Below are 21,988 nucleotides of genomic sequence, written 5' to 3'. Positions count from 1 at the left end.
GGAAAAAAATTGTCATAAACCTGACGTGGTACCGAGCTGATGCCCCCCAGCAAATATGAATGATGTCAATCTTCCACCGTTTATCCTCTCCACTGTGCACCATTAGCTGAACTTAAACTGAACCAGCCATCACTCCAGCAGCTGGAGTGAAAGAAAAAGACAGTTAAAAAAATGGTGGGAGGGGTTAAGGAGCCCTGACACTGGTCGAACGAAAATGGACACAGGGCAGATCCATAAATGTTAGAACTGATGTAATAACATATTCAGTCAGACGTGTTTTATCGATCCTAACAATGGACTTCCTTTGCTCCTCTGTCAAAGTAAAGACCGAGCAAAGGAAACAGACAGAAAAAACCCCAGCGAATGAAAAGCAGCTATAACAACCAATGAAAATGTTGAACTAAAAAACACGTTTTTATACTAAAAACTAATTTTCTTTACATGAACGTTCATCCTGTTTGAACAATGAATTGTGCAACTGCCGCATACCACTGCTGCAGCACCACATGGCTGAAGGATGCTGATTGGTTGTCTACCGTCCCATAACAACAAGGTCATCCAGGACAGACATCACAAAATGTTTGCGACAGACTGCTTCTATGTCGGACAATATTCTGTAGAGGTCATCAAGGTCAAACTCAGGGATGACCCCATGTGTAACCAGCAAGCAAATGTGGAGATAAGACTTAGTGAAGTTTCTACAAACAGCATTCCTAAATGGCTTTTAGAAGTTAAAACTAAAAGTCTAAAAGAAAAAATTCCAAAACACTGACGCCTCCCTGTGGCTCGGTAACTAATCTCTGACTAAACTATATAAATTCACCCTATGTTCAGTCTCAGTCACGTTTAACTCTCGAGAGAAAATGTTGCTCAGTGCTGCTTTAGATGAAAATAATTACCTACATTAATCAAACATGTTAAGACTCGGATTTCAGGGTAGAATAAAGCAGGAGGGAGGTGGAGACAGCAGGAGGCGCCGTCACAAGAAAACCATAAGTGTAGGTTCTGTATCTTCACAGACACGTTGGACATGAACGCATTCTAAATTACGGGCTCAGGTCTTGATGGTGGTAATGGTCAGCGTTCTTTTCTTTCCTTCCTTTGTATTCACACTCTGTGAACACGTCCACTCTCTGACCTGCAGTCTGCACTCAATCTTCACAGCGTGGCGCTGCATCTCCTGCACTTTCTCTTCACACATGTAGCCTCCATTCTGTCCGCTGGCTGATCAACTTTTTTCTGCATGTTCTATTAAAGCCTTCTATTCAAACTCAGATTCCGGAGGGGAGGAAAGTTCAACTTCTGTAGGTCATCTTACAAGAGTCCTACAGTCCTGAAGGCAGCACTCAGCACCACAGGGCAGCGTCTTTGTTTCCAAAGTTTCCACAAGGTCACTGGCGACAGAGCTAAACGTTAAGCCTTGAGATAACCTTCGAGACGTCCCTTAATGTCCGCTCATTAATGGTGACTCACAGAGAGACGTCCCTTAATGTCCGCTCATTAACGGTGACTCAGCAGCTGACCTTTGCAAATCGGAAGTGTTAGAGTTAGAGGAAGCAATCAGAAAGCCGAATGGCACCTGATGTTCTGTACACTCCTGTTGTCGATTGATGGAAATTGGCAAAAATCAGTAAAGCATACTTAACAAAAAATTCAATTCTAAGGCTGAAGATTTCAATGAGTGCATTTTGAGTTTTCATGGAAAAATGAAACGGTGTTTTTTTGGGTTTATTTTAATGATAAACCTGATATTTTTATTTTTATTCTTCTGCATGTCCCTGGCTCCTATGATGTTAGACTTTGAAAACCCATTATCTAAAATATAATTAGACTCCATGTCCCGGCCCACCTGTGCTCTGCCTGTTTATTAAAACCAGTAAGTAAAAAAAAAAACAGACTTTTGCCGAGAGTTTTATTTTGACAAGTTGACACTGACACTGCTGTAAGTCACTCATTCTCATCTACCTTTATCCCACTTCAAACTTCACCCTGTGAGGTGTCTTTGTACCACAGCTAAAGTTTGTGAGAGAAAAATCAATGAGACACAGCGGCAGCTGATCTGCTGCTCTGCTCTCAGCTGAGGTAAATCCAAACTGAGGATTTCAAAACAACGCATCTCCTTGAAGTTGTACTTTCTGGACTTTAGGCGGAAGCAGAAGTGGATCAGCACCTGCTGACTGCAGGGAGCAGCAGATGGAACACTTCACCACATGCAGACTTTGTTGCAGTATCATGGCAGATTTTATCGTATGGTTATTTTGGTGAAAAACCTAATATAGATTGATGATCTTTTTTTTGTGGTTAGTAAAAAAATCTATTTCTTTGCTTCTTTGTGTTTCTTGGGTGCCAGTCTCTGGGCCTCAGGCTGGTTTCAACTACACTTTAGAAAGAAAAAAGTACTATTGACTATTACATAAAGCCTTTCTTAAAAGAAGAAACAAGACTAAAACATCTCTTCCGCTAACTCATCTGTTCTCAACTGGTGGGATTCAGAGATTTAGGGGCTCAGGGCGAACACAGACCAGGGGGTAAACACTAAACAGCTAATTTTCATTCCTGTTTTCTGACGTGTTTCCCATTAACAGTAACAGTATTCCACCATCTCCAATCCATGTCAGGCCGCCCATCCCGCAGCTATACTCACTCACTCTTAAGCCAGCGAGCAACAAGTACGCATTCACACACAGGTGGCGCTGCACTGTCTGCAGCTTTCCACACATCTGTCGACAGCAGGATGGCATTTGAAGAAAGTTTAAGGGAAGACTTTCGTTTTAGAGCAGTGGCGACCGTTGTGCTACGACTTCTTCCCCCCAACGGCCACAGTCCACTGAAATCCTGTGGGAAACACTGACAAGTGCAAAATGATTGGCTGCAAAAGTGACAAAAGGTGTGCTGACCAGACGGCGCCACGTCAGGTTCCAATCACCGATGATTCGAGCAACAAAATGATCTGCACAACTTCTCCAAGATTCCTCTTATATTTATTTATTTAATTTTTTTCTCGACATTACTAATGCTGCATTTATCACCTCTAATGTGTTGACATAATTAGGTGTGAATTTTATCACAATCGCACGAGTCACATCAGTAACCGAGCCTAATGTGTTTGAGACAAACTCTCATTCAAGCGTTTGGATTGAACGAGCTCGGAACCTACTGAAAGTCACCGACGTGAAGCTCGGAGTTAAACAATGCACTGCTGAGCCACAAACAAGCTGCGAGAGAAAGATAACACACCAAATTAGTCCAATTAGCCTAATTACTTTGACTGATGACCTGCATTAAATAAATAAAGACGCCGACTTTCTGCAGAGTGACTGGAGAGGATTTGTCATTGTACATCTGCTGCTGTTTAACTCCGGCCCGACAGCCTGTAGACATGATGTAGGAGGCTGACTTAATAGTCTACAGTCAGTGTCGTATCCTATTGTGTCTGTCGTTACTCACTGACGTCTGTGTCAGTGAAATGACACGAAATAAGAAATGTGAGCTAATGGGAGATCCCATAGAACCTTCTGTTGGCTTCAGTTCATGACCTGTTAAGATGAACCTTCTGTTGGCTTCAGTTCATGACGACCTGTTAAGACGGTCCACCATGGTGGGTTGACTAAAGATAATGTCAATCTGAATGAGCCGGGACACAAATAGCTGACCTTTTGTCTGAGGTCAAATGGTATAACCACTAAACCACTAACTTGGTGACGAATCAACCTTGTTTTTTTTTTATTTAATTACAGTTGTGTTATAAATGTTTCTCTTTGCCTGAGCTGAAGGAATTAAAATAAATGAAATGATAATCTTTACATGTTCATTTGCTTTAGACAAAACTATCTTGTTACATTAGATCAGAGACTTCCATAGGGGGAGCTATTGCAGGAAGGGCGCCGCAAGGCAAATCACAGTGCTACATTTGTCCAACTACTTTTAACCCATCAGTAAAACAGAAGCAAAAGCTGCACTTTACTCCCCCTTCAGGCAGGCCGGGGGGGTATGCTTCTTATGAAATCATCATTTAATTTTGCCCCAATTAAAAAATTAAATCTCAAACATTTTAAGCCTGTTGCCAGGCTGTAATAATTATTAATTAATTTCAGTAAAGATGTCTACTTCACAACAACTTCGCCTTCACTAGACTGTGGTGTTTCTGATAGCTGCAGAAAAGTAAAAGACGAAGAAGAAAGAGCTGAGCTGTTCCTGCAGCTTCATTCTGAATCAGTTCTCCACAGACTTTCACCGACCGAAACGGTCTTCCTGTGGCAGCAGCTTCTGCTCCTCACACCAGGGCTGTCTGCTACACCCAGATGTCGCTCCTCCTCCTCCATCTTTAACCTGCAGCATCCTTCTTCACTTCACGGCGGCCGTCCATTCCTGAACATGCCCTTAAATCCATTGGCTGCAGACGTTCTCCTCGCTCTCCTCTGCCTGCTCGCATCTTCAGCTCTGAACTGATCCGGGTGGTTTCACTGCATAGATCTCATTACTTAAAATCCTCTGCTCTGAAACAGAAGGTCAGGGATCAGCAAATCCTCACTTCTGGCCAGGCTTATGATTCCCTTCTGATGCAATTTTCTCTCTCCAATTCCCTGATTATCACACTCCCACCTGCCAATTTGATATCTCATCTGTCTAAGTTCAGACACATTCACTTCGCTTCAATTTTCACAGCGCGTTGGCACTGACAAAGCATTTCACATGGGCTGTTTTTCTTTTTCCAGAACAATTTGGAGCCCGTCCGTCTCCCCCCACTGCTGACACCCCTGGGATGGACAAGGACTCTGCAACTCAAAAGCAATAAACATTTTGCCCGTCTCTGTCCTCTGTTTTCTTCTCTGAATTCAAAGGAAAAAAACTAAATATTCACTCCATTCACAACATTTTAAAATATTTATGCAGAGAAATAAGAGACATGCTGCATCGGTACTGACGCGCTGTTAAAGCACTGACTTTAAATCGTCTTTTTTGTCAGTGTCTGCACATCGTTGGTAAAGGTCACTTGCTTTTAGTTATTTTAGAAGAAAAATGAATTTGACAAAATCATATACAAACAAAAACCAACACAAAACTTATTTCAGTCAAACTATATTATAAACTATATACATCAATAACCACGTAAGTAAATATTTTAAACATATTTTTAAAATATTTACTTGCTTACTTAAAATATTTTTTTTAAAAGTAATTTTCACCAAGACCTTAAACTCAACAAAACATCTTTTTTTAACCATGCAGTCATCGTCACCAGAATTAGAATCAGAAAAAAATATTATATAAAATATAACCCTAACCCTAAAACTTTGAACAGAAAATATTTGATTGTAACACACCACAAAAGAGTTCTTACTTGAGAATTTATAGGCGAATTTAAAATACAAACAGAAAATTTAATGAATAAATTAATTTTTTCTTTTCTTTTTTTTGAATTAAAAAAACTCCTATTTTATGAAACTAACAAACACTTCTTTAATAGGTCATTTTGTGACCTTTTTAGTAATTTGAAAATGCACTTTATCCTCAGTAAAAACAATGACTGTTAAGCAGAACATGTTGGAATGTTTTTGATCAGAACACCGACGTCTGACTGACCAATGAAGGTGAAAACAGATGAAATGCTGATGAAAAAAAAATCTGCTTGTTCACGGTCACGGAGTCGTCTCTCTTTTACAAACAAACGGTAGAGTAGAGCACGACTGTGAATGAGACCGGATTTTTATCACTGTCCTAATGATATAAATGATTCTGGGAGCAGTAAAACACACACACACACACACACACACACACGTACACCAGCACAAATCTAATGCCCTGGAGTCGTCTCCAACTATTTCCATAATTTTGTCAGAAAAATGAGAGACTGAGCAGACGACACATGATCAAGTGTCCCTGCAGTGACAAATGTCCCCGCACAGGGACAAACAGGTGGTGAATCTGATTAGGATGCTGTCAGGGAGGGAGGGGTGAAGGTGGTGGTGAGGTTGAGGGTTGGAGGGGGGTGTCGGCATTAGCTTTGAATCTTTCTCAAAGCTGCTGCAGCAGCAGATGTGATTGATTATGGCCAAACCAGGGTTAAATATGTTGTAGCCAAAAAAAAACCAAAACAACATCAGCAGCATGACCGACTTTTCTAAAAGGTAAATCCAGGAAACAAACTGGTGGTGTAATTAGGTGTTTCTCAAACTAGGGACTGGGGGCCTCTTTGAGGTTCACACCTCACCCCTCCTGGTCCATTATACGATAAAAATGACAGAGAAACAAAGGCAACAAGGCCGAAAAACTGCTGTGAATCCGGCTAATCCAATAGTTCTCAAAATGGGGGGTGGGCTCTCCTAAGGTACACAGAACTATTGTTATTGGTTGGGGGGAGGCGGTAAGGCAGGCATTCAATAATATTTTATATTTTTCTGTGGTTCCATAGTTGTGTTAGCATGCCTACCTAGCGAGCAGAGAGTCCTGGGTTTGATTCCCAGAGGGACCACCTAATGACACTACCCCCACTTGAAAGTTGCTTTGGATTAAAAGTACATTTTCTGTTGTGTTTGAAAAACGCAGCAGTAGCCATGAGACTGGCGCAAGAAACACTGTGTCCTTTCACAATAAAAGCCCTAAGATAACTCCGCCACAGACAAAGAACAAATACATGTGCCGTCTCACCTGAAAAGGTCGTTTTGTGACTTAAAGTGTTGGTGAAACAATAAAACTGCTGCGTCTTCGTTGGTGACACTTTTTAAATCTGTGTGTTCACGTCTCGTTTATTATAAATGCCACACTGCAAACAACTGGTTTGGTGCGAAGAACATTTATCAAATCAAACATAAAAATCAACTGCAATTAACAGATGGACTCTTAAGTATCAAACAGTTCTGAACTCACCACAGTGCAACGTCGGCAGCTGTGTGTGCGTGTGTATGTGTGTGAGTGGACTTTTATGGTTTTGAATGAACACTCACTGTGAGTGCATTTCCAGGGAGAGGACAAGCGTCTAATACACTGTACATTTTCCTTATGTGGCCCATTTTATGGTGAGCCTGGGATTTTTAGGTGATGCTTGGAACAGAAATTGCAAGTGTAAGCATAAAAGAAATGACGCAAAATGAACACAGCTGAGCTGGGTTTTCCCTTTTTGCAGCACTGAGCTAATCAGCCAACATCAGCCTGGAGTTTTTCTGAAGGTGCATGAAGTCAGAGGAACAGAACTCTAAAGACCATAAAGGAAGACAAATAAAACACACCTTAGTGTTGGGACACAACCAAAAAATAATTCAAGAGGCTAAGAATCCTGTTTCAATACATTTTATCAAATATTTGACACTGTAATAAAAGTCAAATTAAATGTGAAGAACTTTCACCCAATCACATTCTCCCTATTGTGTTCTTCTGGCTGACAATTACATTTTGGTACATTAGTGCCACCTAAAGGGCAGTGTTTACACCAAATATGAAAGATTTGAGAAAGCTGAGATTAAATCGATAGTTTTAACACAATTTATCAATGGCAGAAAAGTTTTTTTGTCTTATTTCCAGACAAAGTAATTTAATTATTTAAAGCCAGGATTATAAGGAACATTTTTAAATATCACTGAAAACAAAGTCAGACAAAGGCAGGACTAAGACTGTGTGTGTTGTGTTGCTAAAGTTTTGGGGCTTTTCTCTTTTTTATTCAGATGTATTATCTGCCTATTATTGCTCATGAATTAAACATCGTGCAGCATTTGGAGGTAATTTCATCTATTTAGGGATTATGGCTTAGTTAAAATTCTCTAAACGTTTCCCATTAGGGAACCACTTTCAGACACACTGTACGGTCCAACCCCAGGCTGTACAGACGCCGTCTTCCTGTCACTCTGCAGTTTCCAGGTAAATGCATAACAAAGATTAATGCTGCGCATAAAATAAAAGCACAGGAGCCGGGATACAAGTTTAATAATCACACCATATCATAAGGACGCGAGTGTTATAAAGTGTGGGCACTAAATCGCACCGAGCTTGTACCAGATAAGGAGGTTGCCGCGCTGCTGATTCATTAGTGATTTTTAAATGGACACATCAGGTTGAATGGTGACTGCAGCCATGTGTGCTTTAATTATGGTTGAGTTCTTTAAAAATTCATGCAGTAATTTTTATAAGAACATTCGTGTGCACCGTGGCCATGCAGAAAAATACATTTAGAACGTTTTTCAGCATCAGATATTCTTAGGATCTACAATGTAAGAATTAATCTACTATAAGACATAGTGTTCCTCCTCTTCATCAAGTATTTAAACACAAATGTAGAGGAGCTAAGGGGTCAATCTTAAAATATCTATATTTTTAAAGGAAAAGTCCAATTGTCACGATTATGGACTTGTTTTTTGGCTTGTATCCCCGGTACAGGAAGGTCACGCGATTCGGAGGAAAACTAGACTGAAAAATATAGAGAATGCAGTAAATGCTACATCCATCAATGCTAGCAAGCAGCTCATTAAAAGAAATCTCAAATTCATTTCATAATGCTAAAATATTTCCATTAAGATATATTGATTTGAAAAATAAAACAATGAATAAAGCAATACGAGGGCGGCGTACGGGGCTCCTCCCAGACCTTGAAATGGCTAGCAGCAGCCCTGTACTGTGAACACCTGCCTTTAACTTCAGCCCAGTACTGTGTATCTGAGTAGTTCTTCATACAGATGCAGAGTGATCCGTGCGTGTTCCCATCGTTAACACATGCGCCTTCTGATTCTTATCATTTACAGTATAATAAAATGACCAATAAAAAAATAATGTCCTGATCACTTTTCCTTCTCCTTTCTTTCCTCCTGCAGTAAAATCCATCCGCCGGAGTGATTGTATCATTTAGACAGTTTCAAAAGCAGCACCTTTATTCACTCAGTCTGCTCTTATTAAACTCCTTCTCATTCATCTTTTATTGCTGCACTAACTTTCCCGTCTCCCTCAAGCGTGCAAACTTTTATATGATTTTTTAATTGAATTTCCATTTTCAACTTTCCATGTGCAAATCAAAATAATCATTAAAAACTGGCTGACGTAAAATAGAAGGGTACGATTTCACTGTTGGATTTGAATAACGAGATGAGAATAAAGTGATCACAGCCGAGACACATCACACAGCTGCACCGGTCCACATCAGAGGGTGGGACCCAGGGCTTTAGACACAGATAAACGACATTATTCCACTCACCCACTCATACAGACACCTGGAAATGATCTGTGTTGATCATTTTAGGGACCGGTTTACACTGTCCTCTTTTCTTTATCTTTACTTTTCATTCCTTTTAAACCAACATCTCTCTCTCTCTGACTGTTTATCTCACTGTCACTCTCTCACTCTCTCCCCCTCTCTCATTTCCTGGCTCTCCTGTACTCTCTCTTTCTACTCAGCTATCATTCTTTCTTTCCACCTCTCTCTCTTTCTCCCTACCTCTCTTCCTCTCTGCTACTGAACACTGGGGAACAGAAGACTTTTTTTTAATTACCAGAAGCCTCACTGAGTTAATTAAACGTAACGCAGGCCCCTAATTTCACTTTACAGCAAATCAAGATGTTAGTTATGTAAATTCTGTCTCGTCCCACTGGGAATGTGGGTGAGGGTGGGAGGGGTGAGGGCTGTAGTGGAGATTTCTGCCAGACACCAAAGTCATTGTCTCCCCCACACTGGCACCAGGCTGCTGTCTCTGCATTGAATCTGAAGGACATTTTTTACAGAGCAGTTCCTCCATATCGTCATTTGCAGAACAGAACTCCTGTCAGTTATCAACTGTATGTCCAACCATCAGACAGACACCTGTCTTCTAACGGACTGGTCACCTTGGAAACATGTCAACATGTGGAAGACACAAGTCTTCGACAGAAGTACTGTTTCCCGACGGCTTTATTTAAAGGCCTGCAGACAGGGCCACTCTGTGGCTGCATTTGGGAAACATATATAGTCTATAGTCAGGCTTGGAGTGGGAAGTTAAAAATACTGATCCTAAAAAAAAAAGAAAGTAAAAGTGAAGGGAATGAAAGTACTAGATCCATCAGAGATTCCAAACTGCACTGCAGGGTGGAACTATCTAAGGGACAGTTGAGCTGTGAGCGGATTTTTATAAACGTGACTGTGTGAGATAATGACACATATTAGTACAAATACACATTGTATTTTCACTAGGAGAGACTTTGTGTGGATTTGTAAACGGCTCTCCTGACTGCACCAGGGTCCATATTGGAAATCAATTCCTTTAAAATTACACAAAAACAATTATCTCATCCGCTGCTAACTCCCAAGTTGAAATATAATATTCCATTGTGGTCCACATGGAGCACTGATGTTCTTTGTAGACTTAAGTGCAGCAGAGTAAATGTTATATGGAAGGATTTATATTGAAGGTCAGCTCAGAATATACAGTATACTACAAAGCTCCCATAGAGTTTATCAATGTGTATTTAATAATTGAAACAAAAAGGCCAGCAAGTGTTAGCTTAGCTAAGAGTTTTAAATAAAAATAAAAAAACAAACACACTACCACAGCCTCCAAAAGATGCTAATAAATTAAGTGCTAAACTAGTGCACAGATAACTTGCAGCTAAAGTCTATGCAAGACACTACAGCTTAACTGCCGCAAACAGGCTAGATGCTAATTACAAATGTCTTGAGTCACTTAAACTTCTAATCTAGGTGACAATCACTTAAGTTATGAAGGATCTCCAGACCAGATTTATATAAAACAATAGACATACAATAGGCATATCTGAATCATGGGATAAGGGCATGAAATGAGTAGCTAGCACCACCTACAGGACAGGGGAATGGAGCTAAAAGCACCATGTTTACAAACAAAAAAACAGAATATTTGGAAGGAAAAAAGTTAGTAAGAATTGGTATAAAGGTCTAAGGATGGTCTTTTTCTTTGGTACAGGAACCTCACACAGTCACTCACTCACACACACACTACAGCGCAGTCAGACCAGACTATGCATCAGTCATAAAAGCACACTATAAAATCACCATGTTCGAAGCAGCGATAAACCTCCCACTGGTAAATAGATATGTAATGATTCTACCGAACAACAGGGCAAATATGACGGCATGTTGGAGCATTAGGAATGTGCGAGTACACAAATACTTGCACGGCTTTCTGAAAAACTGCTGAGTCACATCAGCTCGGCACGTTTGGCTGGGCGACGGTGTATTAAGTGTCTGATTGCTTGTCGTTCTGTTCGATTCCAAAGGGGAGTTTGGAGTTTTCTTTACTCATTGTAAAGTACTTCCAGGATAACTACATCCTTTCTCTCCTGTTCTCTGGAACAGAACACGTGCCCAAAATTATCAGCAAAACCAGCAGTAAGTGAGCTGGCAGGTTTCTATCACTGGCTGCTTGATTGATGCATCACTAAATATAAGTGCTCAAACAACACAGGCACTGCTATGGCAATATAGCCCAGGGGACTACACCTCTGACAATGGTGCAGAAGACCTGGGTTTGAATCTCCAGCTTCCAAGCCTATCATGACACTGAAAGATATTCTATTTTTTTTTTTTTCAAGAAAGTTTTGGGTTCAAATTCCAGAGGAAATACATACATGGCACCTCCTAGGGGCAACCTACAGTAGCAGATCTAACAATTTCCCATCCAGCGCGGGATCAATAAAGCTATCAATATTATTATTACTTCTCTTGATCATGCTCCCTGAGGCTACATTCGTGGGTTCGTTTACACAACAACTTATTCTGGGTCTTTTTGTACATTCACTTTCGAGTCTCAGTGACAGATGGAAAAACTCAACCAGAGCGGTCTGCAACAGAATTTCAAACTCTACGGGCTAAACTGTCCAATTACACAACAATAAGACTTAACTGGGCTGCATCTCCAATGGTTTGAAACATAAGGCTGAACGCATTTCAGACAGGAGCAGTTGTAATTAAAGTTGTTAAAAACACGTTGTAGACATGGGTGATTTACATAAACAAACAAAATCCTTTTTTTTTTCTTTCTCCAAAATCTCTTCATCTTCTCTAAATCAGTTCAACCTCAGTCTGTCTCATCCCTGCAGCAAACGCATGTCAGAGCTCCACAGCTGCACGAAGCCATGTGCGGCATGACTGCATGCTACAGAGCATTTTAATGAGATCAAATAGATTCAGAGGAATCCTTTACTGCTGACATGATCCTATGGTAGCCCGTGTCTTAGAGTCCTCCACAATGAGCCAAGGACTTATGGACTTACAATAAATGACTGGAATCTCTGATCCCATTTGGTGCCATTAAAGTCCTCACACACCCAGATAGTACATCCAGGGACTTGGTTTGTGGGGATGATTTGATTTCAAAGCCATGATGAGGTCTAAAGGGAAACCATGCCCACGTGGAAATCCAAGACTACAGAGCAGTGAGAAGGACGTCTCTCTGCAGGAGTTGATTGAATTAAGCTCTCCCAGGGTCTGATTGGCTCAGTTAAGTCCAGGCCGGGTTTTGTTTCAGGTCCCATGGTACTAAGAGCAGCAGCAGCCCTAGTTCTGCTGAAGGGTCATTCACTGGCTTCACTGCAAGCTTTGTTTGCTCTGAGCCTCATGGGAAATCTCATAGAGCTGTGAGCATGGTTGATAACTAAAGAAAACGTTCCATTGGTCGGTCCGTTCTCTCTCCCACTCAGCACTTCCCGCAACTCACGCAGGACTTGTCTTAAATACGTGTACAGAGGCCTCAGTTTGTAGGCAGCTGTCAGTAGCCCCCTCCCTGGGGTTAACAGTTCCACATGTCCATACACGTGGCAGTGGTCCATTTTTAATATGCTCGGGTAAAACCGCCATCAAAAAGGAACAGTGCTGGGATCCTATAAATATGAAATCAGGCATAAAGAAATAAATTGAAAACTGAAAAAACAACACACTTTCTCAGTTCTGCCTTAATGCTGAGCGACAACGTCCCCAGATAACACAGACTGAATTCCCAATTACTGCAGAAGGAGAATTCCAAAACCAATATTTTACATTTATTTAAGTCTATGAATGAACTCGTGGCTCATGTGTTGTTCCAGTGACGAGTTGTAATCAGAGATATGTCCAGGTGAAAACACAAATGAACTTTACAAACAACTGATATTGTCATCTCTGTAGGTTTGCCAGTTTATGATGACTACATTAGTTTATAGAACCTAAATGTAAATCTGTTTAATACACCCCCTTCACCAACAACTCTATAAGTAAAAAGTTACGTATATTACTAATACTTTGAAATACAGCAAGCAGATGCAAAAGGTTTTTATTTATGGTAACAATCGTACCATAAAATCGTATCCCTTTGTACAAAGTCGCTCTGACCCCAAGTGACCCGACCTCAAACTGTGCAAAAGGCTCTCAGCTAAAAGCCCCAAGAACTCAACGTGACAACATGAGGGCCGGTGATTTGCCTCTAGAAGCAGGCTTTTCCCAAAATTTTGAACAGACTTGACAACTTCTTTTTGGCACTCAGGTCAGATTGCAGACTATTGTGCCACATGCTGTGGTGTGTGAGCCTAAGTGAATGATACAGAGTGTTCCTCTGCAGGAGCCATGGCCAAGCCATCATGTCACCAGGACTGGCTGCATCAGTCTCACAGATAACACCGTCAGGGAGACAGTCAGGCAGAGAGGAGGCACAGGCAAAGGCCCTGCCTTCACTTAAATGTCACACAGTCTATTTCATTTGCATGTGGGGAAACATCAGAACCAAAGAGTGTCACGTCACAGCATCTGTGAATGACAGCTGAAGAACACAGATGTCCAGAACATCAGCAGGTTCACCAGGTCACAAAGAACGACAGCTTGATTTGTATAGCTTCACTATAGAGTTAATGCTGTCACTCAGGAATGGTTTACAGCGTGTTTAATATGTACTGGCCGTAATTTTTTAATGGAGTATTTATAAAATAAAACAACTGTGCATCTCCCTTAATGGCCTGGTATAAATTCTGTATTCTGCATTATATTTTTTTATAATAATACATCAGTAAAAATTAGGGATATCACAATTACATATTTCTGTATAAAAAATTATTGCCAGAGAATTTATCGGGATATTACAATATCATAATTAGTATACATTTATTGATTTTACAACACTATGAATGTGTAAAATCACACGAACATTCCTTGTAGGTCTTTAAGTTTCCTTAATTTCTAATAACTAAAATGTACAATACCCAAATTTGACAATAATATACAGTATATATATTATATTACATTTAAAATTAATAATGTTATATAATATATATCAAATAATTACATAACAAAATTGAATTTTATAAAAAGCGTTACGTTATACGTTACGTTTACATACGAAAAGTAAAATGTAATATCTGGAAATCAGACGTAATTCAAACCAGTTAATGTGTGTTTACCTTTTCTTTGGCAAACAATGTCGGGTGGTTTCCCCGCAGGTGATGAAACCTGTTGGATGTATTTCCTCCTTTCGCCGCACTTTTCCGGAATGCTTTAAATGCTGGCAAGCCGGGTTATTTTCTTCAGTAGCCAAAATATTCCCACACGGCTGATTTAATGCGCTGTCTATGTGAATAACTCTTCCTCTGCCATTTTCCCATCGTGGTTTTTTCTGCAACTTGCAGGGGCCGAGAAAAAAACAACAACAAACAAGCCAACGCATGGGTGTTGTGTAACCTTTTTTTGGTTCCGTTTGAGTTGCACTTAACCAAAGTTCCGGCATATTATTTTGTGACTTTGGTCATTAGGAAACGTTACGATAAATTAACCGTAGCGCTTAATACCGCAAATAACTGTTATATTTAGTACACCCATAATATATATATATATATATAATATATTGTTAATTAGAAATTATTTTCTAATATATATGTATATCTATACATATACTGTATAGGCTATATATACATATTAGCAATTAATTTCTAATTAACAATATAATTCATTAAAGACTATGAATGTCTATAAATGACTATGACTATAAATGAAGTTTATTGACAGCCAGAATATAAACAACTTAAGGCTTGGTCTCTTGCAGAGGATATATATAGCATATAAACTAAAGGAAACTAAAGGAATATAAACTGCAAACAAACCACTAACCTGTACTGTAAGATGAAGAGTTTTTTAAAAATCCTATAAGATGTTTTTTTTCAGCTCATTTGCCTATTTGTACAAATCTGTAAAACACATTGCCAGAGGTGACATCTAATGTGTAGTCAAAAAAGTTTTTGTTTTTGTTTTCTTTTTTTTACGTAAAGAGAGTGATTTCATATCAAGGGTTTACTTCCTTGTTTACTGAGTGATTTCATATCAAGGGTTTACTTCTATTAACAAGGTCTAAAACACCTTTGGTTATAAAAGCTGAAACAGAAGCAGAACCATTCCCAGCAGAGTCAGGTGTAACCACAGCAAACATGCGTCGTTCCACAGCAGATTAAAACAGAAAGAATTAGAGTGTGTGCTCGAGCTCGTCATACAAAACTCCAGAGACCTTTCTGACAGTGGGTGGATGATGTCTTTGCAAATATGTCATTTGGATGAATATTTTACCTCTGTGCTCCATGGGAAGATGTAACTATTTTAAATTTTGTCAGCTGTCACTCTGGAGAGGGGAGCAGTCATTTCTGATACCATCTCTAAAAATCAACCTATGTCATTACTCATGTTCCAGGTGAATTGTTTGGCCCAGTAAATACACAAGAGGCAGGAATTCAGCTTCAACTGGAACCTCCTGAGAGTCGTGGTTATTAGAACCATTCGAACTGTGAACCCTCGGCCTCAGACATTTGTAAGGCTGCAGATAAAGGGCAGCTGCTGACACTTTGTACCTGTTCGTTCGATTCTTCAATTCCAGTCTCAGTTACTTTAGTTGAAGTTATAAAAAAAATGAAAGCCTTTTTGATTTTCATTTTTGTTTGTCTGTAAAAATGTACCAAAGACAGATCTTTGCTGTTATGTTGCTGAAAATACCTCAGTCGAAAGAAGACTAAGGAAGTTTGATGGAGTGTTTTATAACCATGGGAAATTTACTCTGTTCATTCAGGATGATGGAAGCTGTTGGTCTTCAGAAATTTTCAAGCCAAGGACCCTCAAAGAAATGGTAAGATGGGGAGATAAAGTGTATGACAGGAGCTGCAGCCAAATCCAATCTTCATGCTACACCCTGGACAGTTCTCCAGTCCTTCACAGCATCACATACAATGTATAGACATCCATTCACACTTATGGCACCTCCTTGTGTGCAGAAAGCTTATAGCGTCACATCTGGTCCAGTGCTTTGATTAAACCGATGTCGAGATTGAGCTTCTCAACCAAATATTCCATGACCCCTCCACGGAGGGTTGTGCACCCTCTGTTGAAGCTCCCTGACTTACAGTATGTTGCAAACTTAAACCGTGTCTTAAGGAACCTGGTCAAAAGACTCTCAGCTCCTGGTTCTGCTCCTAAAGACCAGGACGGTACTTCTGTGTTGTACTGAGATCAGTGTTCCGTGTTTCTACAAACATGCTGACATGGTGCTGAGAAAACAACCATCATGTGGAAACTCTGAGCTTTACGGCCTACACTGAAGGTGTCCTGCTGCAGGACAGACACAGCAGTTGTTCTCAGTGATGAAGTGGGAAGACTGGAGCTGCTCTTACATTTAAATCCAGTCTTTGTTGTACTTTCAGCCTAGAAAAAACATTCATTCAAGTCAAGTCAGATGTATATTTATACAAGACTTAAGGAAAAAAAAAACTAAGGCAGAAAGATTTAACACAGGTTTAACAACAACAACAACAACAACAACAACAAAAGACAGAAGATAAAAAACCCAAGATAACAAACTGTACAAGTAACAACGGTTTCATACAATCAGACTGTGTCAGGATTAAAGGAAGAGTCCTAAAGATAAGACTTTAAATTGGATACAAATCCACCCATGAAAAGAATAGCACCACTGGAGAAGATGCCGGAAACTGACTTAAAAAACAAAAGCAAAAACTAAAACTAAACCCAGAGGCAAAAACAGTCAAAACTATTTTTCGTTCAAAACATAACAAAAATGAACTGCTGAGATGACGAGATGGAAGCAGAACATGGATCTAATGAACATATATATGGATGACCAAATTGAAAAAAGTCCTCATTCAGATCAATCCTGGTCAGAGTGTCTCACCTGGTTCCACCTGGTCTCTCTGTAAAAGACTGTCCTCGTTTCACTTAAAACTGATGTTTAATTTCACTGATAAATGACTTTTAAATGCATCCCATCATTTTCACACAGGGACGTCATCACTCAACAGGGAAGGAGGACAGTCAGAGTTTGTGACAACACACACTCACACAGTCTCACACACACACACACGCCTTAAACACACCAACATGTTTTATTAGGCTTATTCAAATCTCCAGGCTGGGGAGGATCATCGCTGACAAGACATATGTGTTTTGATTTTTCCGAGAGGCACAGGCACTTCGTGAGCTAAAAATGGGACAGTCGCTCACGCGCACACACACATGGGCACACACACTGTTCCGGGCTAATGATGGATAATGTTTTATTAATGCAAAATATTCTCTGCCTGGGATCTAAACAAATTGTGGCAATTTAGTCCTTTCAGTGCGAGGCATCGATCATTTGCACTGAGAAAAGCTTGTGCATCAGTGTCATTTTCCTCCTAAAGAGCCCGGTTGGTCTGGAGGCTGCAGCTGTCATCATTTTCCGAAAGACAAATAAAAAAGTTTGTTTTCCTCCAAGCCTAATGACACTTCCTGAATTGTTTATGCGCTGAGAGATTTACCTGCAGTGCGGGCGTTTCTTTCGTATGAATGCTAATTATTTACACAATGAACAATTCATGAACACAGCCCAGACCACACTATAGAATTAAAAGTTAAAGAGTGAATGAACTAACCAATAAGAAGCCTCAGGATGGTCTGCAAAGATGTGTATCTAGGCAGTTTCATTTTTTTTTTCACTTCTGTTTCGTTCTTTCTTTTTTTCTTTTCTTAATGAATCTTGCTGATGGCACTCAATTAAAGAGTTAATGGCTTTAATTAGAAGCCGTGTAATTAATTATTCACATCTTATCAAATATTTGCGACATTATTAAAGGTTTTAAAAATCAAATTAAATCAAATGTGTTTGACCACTAATAATAAGACACCCATGTGACGTCCAAGAACAAAAATGTTATTTCAACCAGTCTTTTAACCAATTTAGATCCAGGGACCACCAATGCAATTAACAACAACCTTGGGGTGACTCCATGGACCACCTTGGGGCTGCGAACCACCAGTTGAAAACCTCTGCCTTAGACTCTCAATGTCCAATTTGCATCATATCGATCCACTCTTTTTATAAATGTACCTTTTACCAGAGGTGTAGTATGTGTGTAGTATGTTTTATGAGTTTTTTTGGTCAGTACTGTGATTACACCTAAAATAAACACACATTTCCGATACACATTCATTAAACTAGAGCTGACTCTTGGAATATGCCGCCCAGACTGTTGCCCATGGCGCCATCTGCAGGAGGGGTCAAGGACGTAATTCTTCACAACTAAATAAATAATTAAAATTGCATTGAGAGTGAAGGAGGGCGCCAAACCATAATTTTGCCAGGGGCAACAAAATGGTTAAAGGAAAGTCTGCATGAAACACTCCAGTGACTAAGACTGGATAAACAGGAGTATGGAGGACTGAGAGTGCCATCATCAAATGAATAAATACATTGTTAAATAATTATTTAAATGTGTAATTAAGTAATTAAATAGATACATGTGTCATTAAATAAATCAATTTTATAATTAAATAATCACTTAAATGTGTCATTAATTAAAATTGGAATTAAATATATAAATGTGTCAATAATTAATACAAATTAATTTCATGTTAAAAACATATATAATATTTTCACTATTTATTTAACGATTTTGATTCGATCATAAATTAATTTTATCTATCGAACTCGCCCATCAAAGTCAGTGGGCGGGGCTAACTAATCTAGTGTGATCCATTGGTCTGAAGTAGCATGCCTGGAGAAATACAATAGAGGGCTGTTGTGAGCATCCAAGGGAGTTGGTGAGGGGCAGTTTTGACCAATCAGAGAAGAAGGACCTGCTGACCCACAGTATGTTGAGAATGTTGAGTGTTAGAGAGGACCATCAAGAGGAACACGGAACAAAGAGGTTTAAGGACACTCTGAACAACGCTGCAAATTGACCAACTGGAAATCCACAAAGAACTTTGATGCCCCAGAGCTGCAGTCTCTCTGTGTATTGTGCCCTGGTCCTGGAGTAACAGTCACTCTGTGGTAAATAACTTGGTCGGAAATAAGTCCTACAGCTTCAATAAAGTCTTCCTCTTTTTTTTTTTTTTTTGGTACCTTCAGTCCTCCATACAGGAGCCGTGGGCTGCACGGAATTCAGGTGCCTCTCCGCAGTCCATCCATGGTTGGGATTTGAACCGAGCCAGATATTTTGTTCACTAGGTAACAGGCCACCCCAGAACTAAACCCAAAATAATAACTCCCTAGATGTAATGTCACAACAGCCATGGAAAAACAAATGCATTTTTAAATTAATATTTTTGTCTACACAAAAACTCAATTAAAAACAGCGCATTTAAAAAAAAAACAACTTATGGTAACATTACAAATGAGTCGCAGCAGCGGAAGAAGAAAGATGAGATTGTACATCTTCTCAGTGGACTTTGGTGATGGAGAGTTTTTTTTTTTTTTTAACAAACTTTTGTTTCTAGAAGCTGCTGCTGCTGCACAGTGAGATGAATCCAAATCAGTGTCATGTTGCTGTCCTGAATCCCTGCTCTGCTCCACACTGCTGCCCTGCTCTAATATCTCCACATATGAACTCAGAAAAAAACGCTGCGTCCCAGAACAGGGACACGCTGCCAAACGCCACCGCTCCCATGTATTAGAATAAATGGTCGTCTGCACTGTGTGGTTCTGACCCGACTGGAGAGTCCAGTGAGGGATACACACAGACGAGCTCCTCAATTATAGCCGAAACATGTTATGCTGTGTGTGTGGAATACTCATATCAACCACCAGTGAATGATGTCTGTCGGCCTGACCTTCAGCACTCTCCTGCAGCACTAGGCTGGAGGAGCCAGAGGAGGTGGGGGGGGTAAAACTATGTTGTCCAGCTGCCAGCAGGGGCCGATCAATCACTGTAGACAGGTCATTGTTCTTCTCAATGGTTAGAATGAACAGTGGGCTCCTCGCTGAGAGAGAGAAGCTGCTTCATGCCAGAGCCCTGGCCCCCGGCCCTCAGCCTCCCCCTCAGCCCCTCTGCCCCAGGTTTAATCAAGCGGCTGCAGGGTGAGATGATGATGGACTTCATTTGTTAGTGAAATATCGTCTGACACGTCCATATAGAACCCTCTGCTTGTCAACAGAACAATCTAAATTCTTCTCCCTCTGGGTAAAACCACTGACAGTGTGAACTCAGTGATGCAGCGCACAACAACAACAACAACAACAACAACGAATAAATGAGGAAGTATTTGGCCTTTTTTTGTCAACTCATGATGCACCTCCATGTGAGGTCCAGAGGTCCGAGGATCTGGGTACACGTGTTAGGTCATCTCCTTCAATGGTCATGTGATGAGAGAAGCCAATCCCAGCAGTCGTCAGGTAAAGGCAGGGGTTACACATTGGACATTCACACCAACGGTCAGTTAAGAGTTAATAACTAACCGTGTCCTCATTCTCTAAACCTACAGACACACCATTGGTTAGAGACACGACCTAAACAGTGGATTAAAGAGAGGTTTCCCAGTGTAGGGTATGCACCCGAGGGGAGCAGCGCTATCTAAATGACAAGACAAACCACTGTTAATTTTTACATTTTTTAGTTTTCCCACAGTTGAAAAATTTCACTCATTTGTACTTTTGTAAAAGTCTGCCTGTCTACTATCTAGAAAGTACTAAAGAAAAACTTTGTGTACCACAGTTGTAATGCACTAACAACACTCTCAAACTATGGCCTATATATTTAAATATTAATGCATTTGTATTTGTATTTTGTTGTTAAAATCTTTTTTTTTTCTTTTTGCAGGTTTTCTTACATTACACAGTTACTGTCCAATGAGGTCACTATAATGCGCCGACCCCTGGCTCATCGCCACCATGTGGTCTGTTGTTGTGACGATGAATATGAATGAGTGTGACACAACATCTGAAGTCTCCTCCCTAAGGGCCGTATACATAGTTGCCGTGGTGTGTGTCCCCATGCTGGTCCACTGATGGACCACAGATCTGTCCAGGTTCTCAGCGGCTGTCAGCTCTTATTGGCTGCAGGTTCAAAGTTTGTTTATCCGTTTGTTTTTCTGGCACAACTTGAATGAGAGGAGGTTGTGACACGAGCAGGATATCTCAGATATCACTGTGAAAATATGTTGTTGTTGCTTTGAATGCGGTCCCGGCAACAACGGTCACGCTCCGCCTGAATCCAAATGAGTCAAAGCAGATGGTTGTGCCGCAGAGGGAGTCAGAAAACCAAACACAGGCACCTCAGCAGAACAACAGAGAGACGGAGGGGGAGAAGAGCTTTGTCTGTGTAATGAGACAAAGAGTGAGGGATCAGGTAAAGACGAGCACAATCAGAGCTCATTAGAGTGGAGTTAGTGTGTCGGGGTGTTGGCGTTAGACAAGGATCTGCTCTCAGACAAGACGAGTCCTGGAGAGGCTCTTAATGACGGAGCAGGGAGACCTCTGCTCTGTTAGCATTTAGCAGCTCTTTACACTTCCTCCAACTACAAAGACGGAATAAATCAATAAAAGACAACGTTCCTCCATCACCATGGCGGATACAGTAGACCTGCACACATCTTTTACAGACGACCACCCACTCCCACAGCCCTGAACCACACTTGACCTGTTAACCAGGTTAATATCAGTCTGACCTGTTAATGCTGATCAAAGAAAGGTCACAGGACCAATCAAGATAGATAGATAGATAGATAGATAGATAGATAGATAGATAGATAGATAGGTAGATAGATAGATAGATAGATAGATAGATAGAT

The 21,988-nt window shown here is 40.3% G+C and overlaps 1 protein-coding gene across 7 annotated transcripts in view; it reads right to left on the bottom strand.

Moving 5' to 3' along the window:
• The window catches only part of sorcs1 (sortilin-related VPS10 domain containing receptor 1), a 129,522-nt gene that overhangs the window by 87,216 nt on the left and 20,318 nt on the right, over positions 1-21,988 (bottom strand). The window contains exon 1 of one of the 7 annotated variants that reach the window (XM_017035305.2): positions 14,353-14,618. The exons of the other annotated variants lie outside the window; for them this stretch is intronic. The gene's annotated coding sequence lies outside the window, so the exon portion shown is untranslated. Of the gene's footprint in view, positions 1-14,352; positions 14,619-21,988 lie in introns of those variants that run through there. 7 annotated transcript variants of the gene reach the window in all.

Source organism: Cynoglossus semilaevis, chromosome 9, assembly GCF_000523025.1.
Source record: "Cynoglossus semilaevis isolate Cse_v1.0 chromosome 9, Cse_v1.0, whole genome shotgun sequence".
NCBI lineage: Eukaryota > Metazoa > Chordata > Actinopteri > Pleuronectiformes > Cynoglossidae > Cynoglossus > Cynoglossus semilaevis.
This window is presented reverse-complemented; position numbering and strand designations above follow the sequence as displayed.